Source organism: Geotrypetes seraphini, chromosome 17 (genome assembly GCF_902459505.1).
Source record: "Geotrypetes seraphini chromosome 17, aGeoSer1.1, whole genome shotgun sequence".
Lineage (NCBI taxonomy): Eukaryota > Metazoa > Chordata > Amphibia > Gymnophiona > Dermophiidae > Geotrypetes > Geotrypetes seraphini.
The window spans coordinates 35,051,200-35,066,538 of NC_047100.1; the positions used below are offsets into that span (position 1 = coordinate 35,051,200).

The 15,339-nt window shown below is 43.5% G+C and overlaps 1 protein-coding gene across 1 annotated transcript in view; it reads right to left on the reverse strand.

The window, feature by feature from the left end:
- The window catches only part of IPPK (inositol-pentakisphosphate 2-kinase), a 235,871-nt gene that overhangs the window by 130,418 nt on the left and 90,114 nt on the right, over positions 1-15,339 (reverse strand). The gene's annotated exons all lie outside the window — the stretch shown is intronic.

Genomic DNA, 15,339 nt, shown 5'->3' on the forward strand with positions numbered 1-15,339 from the left:
GTATGTTTGTTGCCTGATGATGCAACCTTAAGCAGCTTGAGAGGCATACATATCAATAATGATGTTAAAATTGTACTAAAGAAGTTTTTGCTTGTCTGACCCCAAAACTGAAAGGTTCCTACGCCATGGTAAGAGCTGTTTTGCCTCAGCCTACCCCTCCTGATTTCCAGTTTCATCTGTCCCTGTGATATCCTCATGTGACCAGCTGATGGTATATAGTAGTGGGACCCACGTTCAAGAAGTTGCATTTCAGATCTTCATGGTTTACAATATTTAAAATCAGAACAATTGCCACTGCTGGGTCAGACCAGTGGTCCATCGTGCCCAGTAGTCCGCTCCCGCGGCAGCCCTTAGGTCAAAGACCAGTGTCTTGAGTCCTGCCTTACCTGCGTACGTTCTGTTTCAGCAGGAACTTGTCTAACTTTGTCTTGAATCCCTGGAGGGTGTTTCCCCTAAGACAGACTCCGGAAGAGCGTTCCAGTTTTCCATCACTCTCTGGGTGAAGAAGAACTTCCTTACATTTGTACTACTATACCTTTTGACAAGATATGGCACTTCAATCATATCAAACAACACTAAAATCTGTAGCTAATGGGAGGCATAGAGGGACACTACAGGAAAGATAGTAATAAGGAGAGGGGAGCAGGGAAACGGCAGAATAGTGGTCATTGCAGTCAGTAATGACGTCCTATTCAGGGTCAAAAGCTTGAGCACAAAACTAAACCTCTATTGCTAATTTTGAATGTCACGTGAAGGCTCAGCATGACTATATAAAGGAAGGGAGTTTCCCCCCCCCCAAAAAAAAAAAAAAATGGAGCAGCAAAGAAGACGACACGATGTCTAATCAATTCTAACAGCAGATATCGGTCTAGGAAGAACCAAATGGTTTATAGAACGGAGATGAGACTGGCAAGTAAGGAATAGTGAGGGATGATATATATTGAGGGAGACCTATCCTATGAGCCTTGAATATCACTGTCGATAATTTGAAGACTGTCCATTAATCAATGGGATGTCAATGGTGTTTTTGAAATAGAGGGGATACATGTTGACGTCTTTGGTCAAAACAGAAGAGTCTACTGATGACATTCTGTAAAGACTGCAATTTCTTAAGGTTAGAACCAAAGTACTGTAGTCCAGCCTAATAATTATAAAAGAAAGGATCAAAAACAAATATTTTGTGTTCAAAGTATCTCCAAAGTGAGTATAGGTTACCAGAGAATGTAAAAACCTTTTAGTTTCGCTTTTGTCTTGCACTGCGTAGGAGCTTTCACATTTTGCTTGGCTTGTTACCGTTGATTCTAGTTGTTATCTATCAGGTTTTCTTGTATATAATATAATATAGGACCCCTGAGAAAGGAGTGTTTCTTCGAAACACGGACCATGTCAGGTCCGGGTTCATCAATCCTTTTGGGTACAAACTGTTTTATGATTATATTTATATTAATTGTTTATTAAAGACTTGGCATCTTGTACATCATCACTGCAGGTTTTGCCTTTGCTTTTCGACTCGATATTTCACTGCAGTGTCGTTGGATTTTTTGTTTGGTAAAACCTGTTTTACAAACATTCAAAATGTAATGTGCAAGTCAAGAATGACCGACTCCTAGAGACCTAAAACATAGGTGTCCCAAAACTGGTTCTAGGAATAGCTGGACCAGAGAGGCTACCCGTAAACCAACCAGCTAAGTTTTTTTTATTTATTTAGCACCACTCTGTGTTCAGAAAGCCAAGCAGTCTTGAAAAAGCCCAATAGATGGGTTCAAGGGATTTGTAGGAAAAAGAGAATCTCAGTACGGAAAAGGATGCTGGTAGATTGGATCAGTCACAAGTGGCCTGAAACAGAATAAAAAGGAGCAGGGACAAAACAGAACCCTGAGGAACCCTACAGGTAGAAAACAGGAGAAGTCCTAGCAGTGGTAGTGGCAACTGTGTAAGAGTGGTTGGAGAGAAAAGAAGAGAACCAAGCAAGAACAGTGTCAGATAGAAGAGTGTTCAACCAAGTCAAAGACTGCAGAAAACTCAAGGGAAATTGCAAGAACAATGGTCTGTTTAACCAAGTGAGAGTAAATTTCACCAAGCAATGCAGTCAGTAACAGCAGTTTTAGGGCTGAAATGGGCCCTGAAACCTGATTGTTTGGAATGAAGGGCAAGTGATTTTTCTACGAAAGAGAGCTGTGTGAAAACTTTTTTCTCTCTAAAACATTGGAAAGGATGGTTAATATACAGCACGAGAGGAATGTTCAAGGATGGCCATTTCAAGGACATGTGACCCAGGGTTATAATGTAGAAGTCTTAGGGCATGGATGAAACTCTTTGACATTGCTTGTGAGTGTGACCTAAGACCATAAGATGACTTACTAGATCAATGGTCCCTCATGCTCAGCATCTCTCATCTTAACTGACTTGTCTTTTTGTGACTAGTTAAAAAACCAAAAACACTGTCAAATTATATTAAAAAAAAGGTCAATGGTCAAAATACTTGAAAGGAAAAATGTATGTGGTTAACTAAAACCAGGTTCAATTCTTACTGCATTTCATTATGACTCTGGGCAAGTTATTTAACCCTGCATTATCCCAAGTACAAAATAAGTATCTGTATGTCATATTTATTTACAAAATTTATATTCCACACTAGGTATATATCGCTCTAGGTGGATCACAAATTAACATACATATTTCAATACACAGTATAGATATATTAACAAATATAACATGATAAAATAATGACCTAAATATTACCCATAAAACTGGATCTAAACTGCTACTGCTTCTCATCACATCATCAATACTCAATTAGCTAAAACCACTTTGATTGTCACCACAGAAAAGCAGTTTATCAAATTCCATCAGTACTGTCCAGTTCAAGCTAACAGGCTAAATTGGGCTGCAACGTTAATGGGATAAGTTAGCTGGTTAACTTTAACTGTCTCATTAGACTGATGTTTGAATATTTATTCAGTTTTCTTTACTGTTCTCCCAAGGGAGCTCAGAACGGTTTACATGAATTTATTCAGGTACTCAAGCACTTTTCCATGTCTGTCCCACAATCTATCTAATGTACCTGGGGCAATGGGGGGATTAAGTGACTTGCCCATGGTCACAAGGAGCAGAGTGGGTTTGAACCCACAACCTCAGGGTGCTGAGGCTGTAGCTTTTACCACTGCGCCACACTCTCCCCATGTGGTAGGCTCTGAAGTAATACAATGCAAACTGATAGCTCAGACAAAATAAGGTTTGATGCTTGATTTCATATGAAAGCTGGTGATTACAGGGTTTTAATATTTAATAAATGTCACACCTCTCATAGCTTCCTTTGAGTCAAAAGCTGGCTGGAGACCCACTCAACCCTACCGAGTGGCCCTGCAGGCTCAAAGCTGCCACTGTTAATCCTTTATATAGCACAATGACCACATCAGTTAATGCTAATCCCCTAAATTTGGCAAAACCTTAGGGAAATACATGTGTTCAGTCACATTGCTAATTCATAGCAGGTGACTTCTTGCAGGCAGCCAAAATACCTAAATCTTTGTTTTCCTTATATCACCAGAATATATACTCTCCTTTCTGAACACCCTACTCAAACCTTTTCTGCATCCTTTTCACACATTTCCCACTAAATTATATCCACTAAAGTCAATGCAAAATTCAGCCGCCCAATACCCTTACCTCAGCTCCTAAGATCAACTAGGGCAACAGTATAAACACGCCAGCGCCTGACACAGCTTGTAGCGAAACCAGGATTCCCTGTCAGGTGGATAGATGCTGCTACGCTCCGGTGTCAAGATTGTGAAGATAATGGTCTGGCATTCGTTGAGGAATGTGGAGTGTGGCTAAATGTCTTCTTCATTTTTAACTTGCTACAATGTAATATGAACTGTTAATTGTGTTGAAGACTGTGTGAATATTGGATTTGGAGCCGATTCTATGAAAGCAGATGTCCTCCCGATATACATAAGAACATAAGAATAGCCTTACTGGGTCAGACCAATGGTCCAACAAGCCCAGTAGCCCATTCTCAAGGTGGCCAATCCAGGTCACTAGTACCTGGCCAACATCCAAGGAGTAGCAACATTCAAGAATCCCAAAGAGTAACAAAAGATTCTAGAACTCCAAAGAGTATCAAGATTCCAGGCAGAATCTCAAAGAATAGCAAGATTCTGGAACCCCAATGAGAACAACATTCCAGAGCAGCCCTAAGACTTATCTATTCATTGAAAAAATACAACCACATCACAGAAGCATACCACGACTCACACTGGCTCCCAATATAAGCCACAGTACACTTCAAATTCCACTGCCTACTATTCAAAGCTATAAACAGAGGCAGCCTTTCCTACTGGAACAATTGACTTACTCAATCCACCTCAACCAGACAAAGAAGAACCCACACAATATTCACACACCCACCAACCAAAAATGTCAAACGAATAAAAATGTACGATAACCTACTGGCCACCAGAGCAGCGAAACTGGACCGACAACTCATCAATCTGCTGACTTCGACCACAAACTACAAAACCTTCAAAAAAGAAACAAAAACCCTACTCTTCAAAAATTTCATAAAACCAATATAACACAACCAAACATGTTCCGAACACCTCCGGCAATTGCCAACTACTCCTTAACAAATGAGAAAATGTTCTAACCATTCCTTAAGTACTTCTTAATATCTTAACAATATGTACTTCTTATTAGCATAACAATTCTTATATAATCCGCCTTGAACCGCAAGGTAAAGGCGGAATAGAAATCACTAACGTAAATTAATCTAATAAAGCCTCATTCCACAGTGCCTCAGAGCCAACCTCATCAGTGAAGTTACAACAGCTTGATTGTCCTATACTTGGCACACACAAGAGCATAAGAATAGCCTTCCTGGGTCAGACCAATGGTCCATCAAGCCCATTAGCCCATTCTCATGGTGGCCAATCCAGGTCACTAGTACCTGGCCAAAACCCAAGGTGTAGCTAAGCACTATAGCATTAGCTCTGCATTAGTGTGAGTGAGACAACTGAAGATTTGGAATTTGGATGGACATATGAGAACTTTAGATTTGGGTAAAGTAGAACTTTCATTACCCATGAAAATGAGTTTGTTTCTCTACTTTACTGTTTTCTTGCTCTTGTTTTTTGGTTTTGCCTTATAAGTTCTGTTCAGGCTTGTGCTTAGATGTGAGGAGCTACTGGGATGGGCTTTTGAGAGGGGTCCTACATATAGTATTTTGAGAGTATATGATTTCAATTATCCCATTATTGACTGTATAAATGCTACATCAGGGAGTGCTAGGGAGGTAAAATTCCTAGATGTAATAGATGGCTGCTTCTTGGAGCAACTAGTTCATAAACCAACAATAGGGGGAGCTATTTTAGATTTAATCCTTAGTGGAGGTGTTGGGTCCATTGGGAAACAGTGATCATAACATGATCAAATTTGGAATGACGTTGCTAAAGAAATATACTGTAGCGGCATTTAATTTTTGAAAGAGTGACTATGATAAAATGAGGAAATTGGTTAAAAAGAAGCTAAAATAATAGGACTTTAAATCAGGCATGGATGTTATTTAAAAATATCACTGTGAAAGCCCAGACCAGATGTATTCTGCATATTAATAAAGGTGGAAAGAGGAGCAAATAAGAGCCGGCATGGTTAAAAGGTGAAGTGAAAGAGGCTATCAGAGCCAAAAGATAATCTTTAAAGAATGAAAAAAGGATCCAAATGAAGAATATAAGAAGCAACATAGGTGCTGGCAAGTTAAATGCAAAGCATTCATAAGAACATAAGAATTGCTGCTACTGGGTCAGACCAGTGGCCCATCGTACCCAGCAGTCCACTCACATGGTGGCCCTTAGGTCAAAGACCAGTGCCCTAACTGAGACTAGCCTTACCTGCGCATGTTCTGGTTCAGCAGGAACTTGTCTAACTTTGTCTTGAATCCCTGAAGGATGTTTTCCCTTATAACAGCCTCCGGAAGAGCATTCCAGTTTTCTACCACTCTCTGGGTGAAGAAGAACTTCCTTACGTTTGTACGGAATCTATCCCCTTTTAACCTTAGAGAGTGCCCTCTCGTTCTCCCTACCTTGGAGAGGGTGAACAACCTGTCTTTATCTACTAAGTCTATTCCCTTCAGTATCTTGAATGTTTCGATCATGTCCCCTCTCAGTCTCCTCTTTTCAAGGGAGAAGAGGCTCAGTTTCTCTAATCTCTCACTATACGGCAACTCCCCCAGGCCCTTAACCATTTTAGTCGCTCTTCCCTGGACCCTTTCGAGTAGTACCGTGTCCTTCTTCATGTACAACGACCAGTGCTGGATGCAGTAGTCCAGGTGAGGGCGTACCATGGCCCGGTACAGTGATATGATAACCTTCTCCGATCTGTTCGTGATCCCCTTCTTCTAAAAAAGAATATGAAGAGAAACTTGGCAAAGAGGCAAAAGCTCATAGTAACAACTTTTACAGGTATATCAAAAGCAGAAAGACCGAGGAAATCTGTGGGACCGTTGGCTCATCAAGGGTCAAAGGGGGCACTCAGGGAGGATATGGCCATAGTGGAGAGAATGAATTCTTTGCTTCGGTCTTTACGGATGAAGATGTAAGAGATCTACTGAATCCAGAAACGGTTTTCAAGGATGACAATGCTGAGGACAGAAAACAGGGTAGGGTTACATGGCCATTTTTCTCAAATGGTGGTGCTATTTAACATATTTGAGCTTTGTCTTTTGCTCTCCGGGTTGCAGTGATGCATCCATGACTTGTCACTGGTGACAATTCTTTCCAAATTACTTGGATGTTCTTCATATCGTCTCAGGAACTGGGTCAAAACCTCCACCTGCTGTTGCTTGTGCAGATCAGTAAGCAATTTGGGAACCCATCGTGCACAGACTTTCCTGTATCCCAAGTCATCATGCATTATGGAAAATGCAGATCAATAGCTCATATCTAAATTTGCAGCCAATTGATACACCATTATCCGTCAGTCTTCTCTAATCAAGGCATCTGCCCTGTCAATATGCTCTTGTGTGTGCGATATTGATAGGCAACCAGAACGACCTTCATTGGTTTCACCTGTCCTTCCCGCTTTAAACCTTTCTACCCACTCTTAAACCTTTCATTGAGTCACGGTACTATGTCCATACTAAGTCAATATCCGATGGTAAATTTCCACAGGTTTCACTCCTTCTGCCGAAAGAAAGCACACTACTGCACATTGTTTTTAGATGGTGCAGTCTTGCAATGGAGCGTCCATGTTTCTGATCTTATGGCTGCCACATGACTAAAGGCCGAGTGCTGCACCTTGTGTAGACAAACTGTCCAACAGGCAATGTATGAGTACATATATTGCATTTCGCTAGTTCTGGTCTGATTATTGTATAATTTAACAATTGTCTTTCATTTTTGATTTGCCCTAGTTCCCTTATGCTAGGGTCCACCTTAACAGTAATCACCCAATAAAAAGATCTGGGTGTCATTGTAGACACTACGATGAAATCTTCTGTCCACTGTGTGGCTGCGGTAATAAAAGCAAACAGGATGCTAGGAATTATTAGGAGAAGAGATGCTAAACAAGACCAAGAAAATTATAATGCCTCTGTATTACTCCATGCTGCGACCTCACCTTGAGTATTGCTCAGTTCTGGGATCTGAATCTGAAAAAGGATATAGCAGAATTAGAAAACGTTCAAAGAAGAGTGACCAAAATGGGCTCCTTTTGGACATTTTGATTTTTGAAAATGGCCAAAAAAGATAGATGTCCTAATGACCAGCACATCTAGATGAGTCATTTTCATTTTTAAAAAAATGTAGATGTGTTGCACTTTCAAAAAATGGTGATTTTCCCAACCTAACTTATGGAGATAAGAACATAAGAAGTTGCCCCCGCTGAGTCAGACCAGAGGTCCATCTTGCTCAACGGTCCGCTCCCGCGGTGGCCTAGTGCCTGAACAGTGGTCCCTGATTAATTTTGTAACTTACCTCTAATCCCATCCCTATAATCTACCTTTACTCTTATCTGTACCCCTCAATCCCTTTGTCTTCCAAGTACCTATCCAAAGCTTCTTTGAACCCCTGTAGCGTGCTCCTGTTTATCACATCCTCTGGTAGCACGTTCCATGTATCCACCACCCTCTGTGTGAAAAAGAACTTCCTGGCGTTTGTTCTAAACCTCTCCCCTTTCAATTTCTCTGAGTGCCCCCTTGTACTTATTGATCCCCTTAATTTGAAAAAATCTGTCCCTGTCTATTTTTTCTATGCCCTTCATGATCTTGAAGGTTTCTATCATGTCTCCTCTAAGTCTCCGCTTTTCCAGGGAGAAAAGCCCTAGCTTTTTCAGTCTGTCAGTATATGAGAGGTCCTCCATGCCCTTTATTAGCTTAGTTGCTCTTCTCTGGACCCTCTCAAGTACCTCCATGTCCTTCTTGAGGTATGGCGACCAGAACTGAACACAGTACTCCAGGTGCGGGCGCACCATAGCACGATACAGTGGCAGGATGACTTCCTTTGTCCTGGTTGTGATACCCTTCTTAATGATACCCAACATTCTGTTTGCTTTCCTTGAGGCCGTGGCACACTGCGCCGACGCCTTCAATGTTGTGTCTACCATCACTCCCAGGTCTCTTTCAAGGTCGCTCACCCCTAGCGCTGATACCCCCATTTTGTAAGTGAACATCAAGTTTTTTTTCCCCTATATGCATGACCTTGCATTTCCCTATGTTGAAACTCATTTGCCACTTTTTGGCCCATTTTTCTAGTGTTGTCAGATCTTTTTGGAGATCTTCGCAGTCCTCCATGTTATTGACCTTGCGATATAGTTTGGTGTCATCTGCAAATTTAATAACCTCACATTTTGTTCCTGCTTCCAGGTCATTAATGAATATATTGAATAGGAGCGGTCCCAGCACTGACCCCTGTGGAACTCCGCTCGTGACCCATTGCCAGTCTGAGTAATGGCCCTTTACTCCAACCCTCTGTTTCCTGTCCGCCAGCCAGTTTTTGATCCATCCTTGCGGAAACATCCAAAGTCAAACTTAGACGTCTTCTCGAAAATGCCCCTCAATGTTTATGAATTCAGCTGGCAGTACTTGCTTTTGTAACTCAGTTCCACTGGAAAAAATAGGAGGAAAAGGCTAGGTAGTCCTGTAAGATCTTAAATAATATTCCCCCTCTTTTACTAAGGCAACTAGCCAATTTAGCATATGCTAAATGCTAACGAGCCCATTATATTCTATGGACGTATTAGCATTTAGCGTGCCTTAGTAAAAAGACCCCATTGTCTAAAACATATCACAACTGGTCCTGAAACCAATTCTCTCAAGGATTCAGTGTGGCAACCTGAACTGCACCTAGGCCACACGAACCACCACGTTTCACCAAAATTAGTTGAATACAACAGATTAGCTTTCCAAGCTTGAAGACTTCTTGGTTTCTTTTTAGCCAGGATCAAAATGCAGGTTGGGGCATGAACTCCAGGGGTGGTTCCTGCTTAGCCTTTTGGCCGAGACTGAGAACCCATACAGCATAAGCTGGAGACAGGATTGGATTTTGACTGTTGCCAAATAAGGCACATTAAACCTGCTTTGAGAACAAGCTTTAAATGACAGACAGGGACGGACACTGAAAACAATGCCGACAATCAGTGGCCATCTAAAAACAATGCTGCCTTTTGCATGTCAGCCACGCTGTGGATAATTCAAAATAACTAGTGAAAACATATCATCCAAAATAACCAAAAGGAAAAACTACTGTGGATATGATGATACAATCTGTTTTATTTTGCTACTGATATTTATTTTCTATCACAGCCAACCGAAAAAAGACCTCAAACGGTCAAGTGTTTGACATACTAGTCAGTAAAAACACTTTGAAGGGGCTTGATCATCATCATGGGTTATCTTTTTTTTCTTTGCTCAAATTATATATGTGTGTGTGCTTGTGCAGATGTTTATCTTACATTAAACATATTTTGACTTTAACCATTAATTGTTTTAAAGCTTAATACCGCACTTATCTTGCTCCCGATGGACCTATGGCCTCTCCGTTTCACTCCAGAGTGGCTTCATCAGGGGGAGGGCTTACATTGCATTGTAAAGTTCCAACTGCTTTATTATATTAATTTTAAGTGCACCAACTGCTTCAGCTGAAATTCAATATGTGCGCCCGCGCTGCTGCGTTTTGACATCTTTTTCCAGTTGGCTGTGATATAAAATAAATATCAAGTCATAGTGTGGAGCCATTTGCAGAATCTTAGCTACAATTAAACACTGGTGGATTGAGGGATATATCAAATGTAATAAAGACGATAGAGTAATGATTAACCATAAAGCTTCACAAAACCAGTACAAGATCTGTTTAGTTGGTGCTCCTGGGATCAAACGCTGCAACAACTGGGTTCCTCACCAGATCCTCGGCCTTCTTCAGCATTTCACTGCTCTGAATTAGTGTCCAGTCATTGGCCTTTACAAATATTTGAGTAATTGAAAATACACAGTGCTTTTATTTAACTTAACTACATAGGCAAACAGCAAAGGCCAGTCCAATATTGGAAGCCGATCTTCAACAAAAGCTGCTTTTCACAAGTACATAATGGAACCGAAAAACAAGCTCTAGCTTGTTCCCAGTGCCAGTCTCGCACTCCCGCGATGCAAAGCATGAAACTTCAAAAAAGCTTTCAGGACAAATATACTTTTTATTTGCACCCAAGTGCAAGCTCATAAAAAGATGGGGTGGAATACGCTGATACCTTTTAGGTCACAGCATTCCAGTTGTCAGTTTTTGCTGCTCAATAAATTTAGGGCTAGATTCACTAACCCCCGATTCCGTGTCCGATCCGTACCCAATTGCATTCAGGCCGACGAATTCATAAAAGGCCTGCATGAAAATGGGGACGATCATTGACACGGTCCCCACCCACCGCACGGTTCGTTAGAGAGCAATCTGTAGATGGTCTGCGCATGTGTCTAAGAGCCGTAACTTTTTCTTTTTTTTTTTACTTTTACTTTTTTTAACAGCCCAGCAAGCCCGTGGTTTCAACCTGCTTTAAACCCGCGAGTTAAAACTACGGGGTCACAGTGCGGAAAGGGCAGGAGAGAGTCGGGCAGGCAGGAGATCAGGGATGTCGGGCCGGCAGGAGAGATTCAGGGCAGGCAGGCAGATCAGGGCTGAGACGGGCCTCACTTGAATTTCTGGAAGTAATCACGGTTGCTTTGACGGAAGTGCCCTTCAGGATCTTGTGGGTCTCTGTCATGTCCCCTCTGGGTCTCCTCTTCTCCAGGGAGGGGAGACCTAGTTTCTCCGATCTCTCAGCGTATGAAGGGTTTTTCATACCTTTTGTCAGACGTGTCGCTCTCCTCTGAACCCTCTCGAATATCGCCATATCCTCCAGAGAAGAGCAACGAGGATGATAATAGGCATGGAAAACCTTTCATATGCTGAGAGGCTGGAGGGGCTGGGGCTCTTTTCCCTGGAGGGGAGGGGACTTGGAGGGGACGTGATGGAGACTTGTGGGATCGTGAGGGGTATAGAGAGAGTGGAGAGGGACAGGTTCTTCAGACTGGTGGGGGCAACAAAAACAGGAGGGCATTCACAGGAATTGAAGGGAGACAGATCGGAACAGGTGCTGGGAGGTTCTTCTTCGCTCAGAGGGTGGTGGACACCTGGAATGCGCTTCCGGAGGAGGTGGTGGGGCGGAGTGCGGTTATGGGTTTCGGGATGGGATTGGATGATTTCCTGAAGGAGGAGGGGATTGAGGGGTATAGTTAGAGGGTTCTTATACAGGATATTTAACGGATAGGGAATAAAAGAAAGCAAACAGAATGTTAGGCATGATAAAGAAAGGAAACACGAGTAGATCGGAGAAAGTCATAATGCCGCTTTATAGAGCAACTAGTCGTTAAGCCCATTACATTAACGGGTGCTAGAATTTATGTCTGTCTGTATTTTTCTTTCTGTCTCTTTCCTCCCTCCATTTCCCTGTGTAGCGCTGTCTCTGCTTTCTTCCTCAGTCTGCACTCTCAAACTGTAACATTACTGCTTAGCTTTTTCTCCCTGCAAGCATCTCTGCTCTAGCCCCCTGTCCTTCTGTGACTGTCTGTGTGTCTCTCTCTACTTGTGCACTGTTTGTTTGTTTTTTTCAATCTCTCTTTAGCTCCTGATCCCCTCTCACTGACCCTTGCCGACTGCATGTAATTCCGGTTAGGTTTCCATGGCAACCCTGCTCGCGGGTCTGTTCGGTAGGGCCGTTGTTTCGGGTCTGCCGGCGCCGGGTGGGGAAGAGTCCTGGCTCCTTTTTTGGTTTGGGCGCGTGCAGAGGGGCTCAACAGCGCACAACCACCTTTCCTTCCCTCCCTCCATCAGGTGCAGTGCAGCTCCACCAATGTTAAAAGCAGCCGCATCAAAATCAGAGGCCTGCCACTGCCGTAGCACGTTCCCCTCTGCCTTGGTCCCGCCCCTTCTCTGACATATGGGACCGCGGCAGAGGGAACGTGTTACGGTGGCGGCAGGACTCCAATTTCAAAGCAGCTGCTTTTAACATAGGCGTAGCTGAACTGTACCTGATGGAGGAAGGGAAGGAACGGTGGGGCAAATTTCGTCAACGGCAGTCCTTGTGCGGTTCGAGAGAGGGGGGGGGTGGAGTTGGCGACTTGCAGCTTTGCGTGCCTCCCACCCCCCTTCCCTCCGGCTCCGCCGCCGATAGTCTCCACCTGCATTGCCCCTGGCGCAGCACTCACCGGCCCGTCGGGCGGGGAACGGAGGAACAGGTTCAGGGCTGCCAAGGGGGGAGGAGTGAGTCCGGCTGAGACTGGCAGGAAGAGGAAGGCAGAGCAGGTGAGCCGGCACCGAAAAAAACTTTAAAGAGCCAGCCAGACCGTGAGTGCGAGCTGTTGTAAGTTTGCATGTGCACTCTTGCCGGCCACGGACATACGGATCACGGAAGCACGCGGATTAGAGTGCGCATGCGCCGCCTACGGTTTTATTATATAGATGGTCAGACTACACTTGGAATACTGGGTCCAACATTGGTCTCCCAACCTAAAGAAGGATATAAAACTGCTGGAGAGGGTGCAGAGAAGAGCAACAAAGTTTATAAGAGGTATGGAGAATTTGGAATATGAGGAACGACTCAAGAAACTGGGACTGTTCTCCCTTGAGAAGAGGAGGCTGCGAGGGGACATGATCGAGACGTTCAAAATGCTGAAAGGCATCGATAAAATAGAGCAGGAAAATAAATTATTTACATTGTCCAACGCGACACGGACAAGAGGACATGGTTTGAAGCTAAGGGGGGACAAGTCCAGGACAAATGTCAGGAAGTTCTGCTTTACGCAGCGCGTGGTAGACGCCTGGAATGCTCTCCCAAAGGAGGTTATTAAGGAATCCACTGTGCTGGGATTCAAAGGCAAATTAGATGCACATCTCCTTACGAGAGGCATAGAGGGATATGGGTGACTAAAACTACATCAGGTGTATACCTGACTGGACCTCCGCGTGTGCGGATCGCCGGACTCGATGGACCATAGGTCTGATCCGGAGATGGCAGTTCTTATGTTCTTATGTTAAGTAGATTTCAAGGCTGCAGAGCAGAGAGGCAGCGAGCAGGGTGATATGTGAAGTGATTTCAGGGCTGCAGAACAGTCGGCAAGGACGTGAGCGACTGGTCCTCACCAGTCGCTTCTTTTGTGATCGGCCAGCCCAGTCAGAGTTCCTTACTTTTTTTTTTGTGAATTGCTGCCTTCCCTACTTTTGGATGTCCCTCTCCTTATTTGCATACGCAGATTAGAATCGGATCAAGAGGCAGATTAGTGAATCGGGTCCAGGTTACAAAGGGGTCGCTAAGTGGTCGGGACTTGATTGGTGGGCTCAGCCCTTAGTAACAGACACAATCAGGTACCCCCATCTAACCACAAATCAGTCCCTATTTTGTGAAGGAAGGACCTGCTAAACTTTTTTTTATCCCCGTTTATATTGCTTGTTTGCTAGTAAACCTTTTGTAATACACATTGGGTGTGGACTTTGCCTGCAGAGAGATGTGTGTAAATTTATATGACGCCACATTGCAATATTTTTCACCCAGCACCTCCCTACAGCTGCCAGCTTAAAATGGGACCTGCCCCAACTGGAGTTCTGGTTCTACAAGCAACTACAACGTGTGCTAATAGCATTACATGTAGGGTTATCATATGGCTCCAGGAAAAGTAGGGCGGATTGAGACATCCAGGTTTTACTTCTATTGTAAGCTATGGGAGTAAGGGGGACAGATTGAGACATCTACACATTCCGTCCACTGAAAGCAATTGTAGTAAAACCCGGGTGTCTCAGTCTGTCCTCCTCTTTCTGGAGCCATAAGGTATCCCTAGTAAGTTCCCGTGAGTAGGGTTAGTCCTCCATATAGTGAGGACAGAAGGACCAACCAGACAAACAGGATACCCAAGGATTTACCTCTTTCTTTTGCAAACAGAAGGGGATAAATGATAATAAAATCTCGTTAGAGCAGGGGTAGGGAACTCCGGTCCTCGAGAGCCGTATTCCAGTCGGGTTTTCAGGATTTCCCCAATGAATATGCATTGAAAGCAATGCATGCAAATAGATCTTATACATATTCATTGGGGAAATCCTGAAAACCCGACTGGAATACGGCTCTCAAGGACCGGAGTTCCCTACCCCTGCGCTAGAGAAATAAAAACTATATCTTGTATAACGTAAGATTACCATATGGCTCCAGATAAAAGGAGGACAGATTGACACATCCAGGTTTTACTTCCATTACTTTCAGTTGAAATAAAACCCAGATGTCTCAGTCTGTCCTGCTTACTTCCATTGCTTTCAATGGAAGTAAAACCTGGATGTCTCAATCCGTCCTGCTTTTTCTGGAGCCATATGGTAACCCTATGTATAAGACCAGCCCTGACCCTTAGACTGTAGTGCCTGGTCCTGCTAGCGCGGGTTCTTACAAGGCAGGCTGTGCAAAAAGGAAGAACGATGTGGACAAACAAAAGAAAGCCTTGTATAGCGCCCGTCTTGTAAATACAAGGAGGCAGAGGGGAAGCTCCCTTAATGGCGGACAGCTGCTAATTCTTGACATGTCCTGCTTTATGACTGCAGCTGGGCTGTGGCTGCTGTCTGTGTTCAGTGAAGTGGGACTGAGAACGGCTGGCCTTGAACTGGAAGGGGGGGGGGGCAGTTTCAGAAACTGAGAGCTAAAACAACACTGAGCAAGTTTAAAACCTAATCGGCTTTGTATAATCTTGCCAGGCCTCATAAAGGTGGGAAATAACAGAATGTACTCGAGCACTACCCTTTTGAAGAATGAAAAAAAAAAAACAACAACCAACAAACACACCTCATTTAC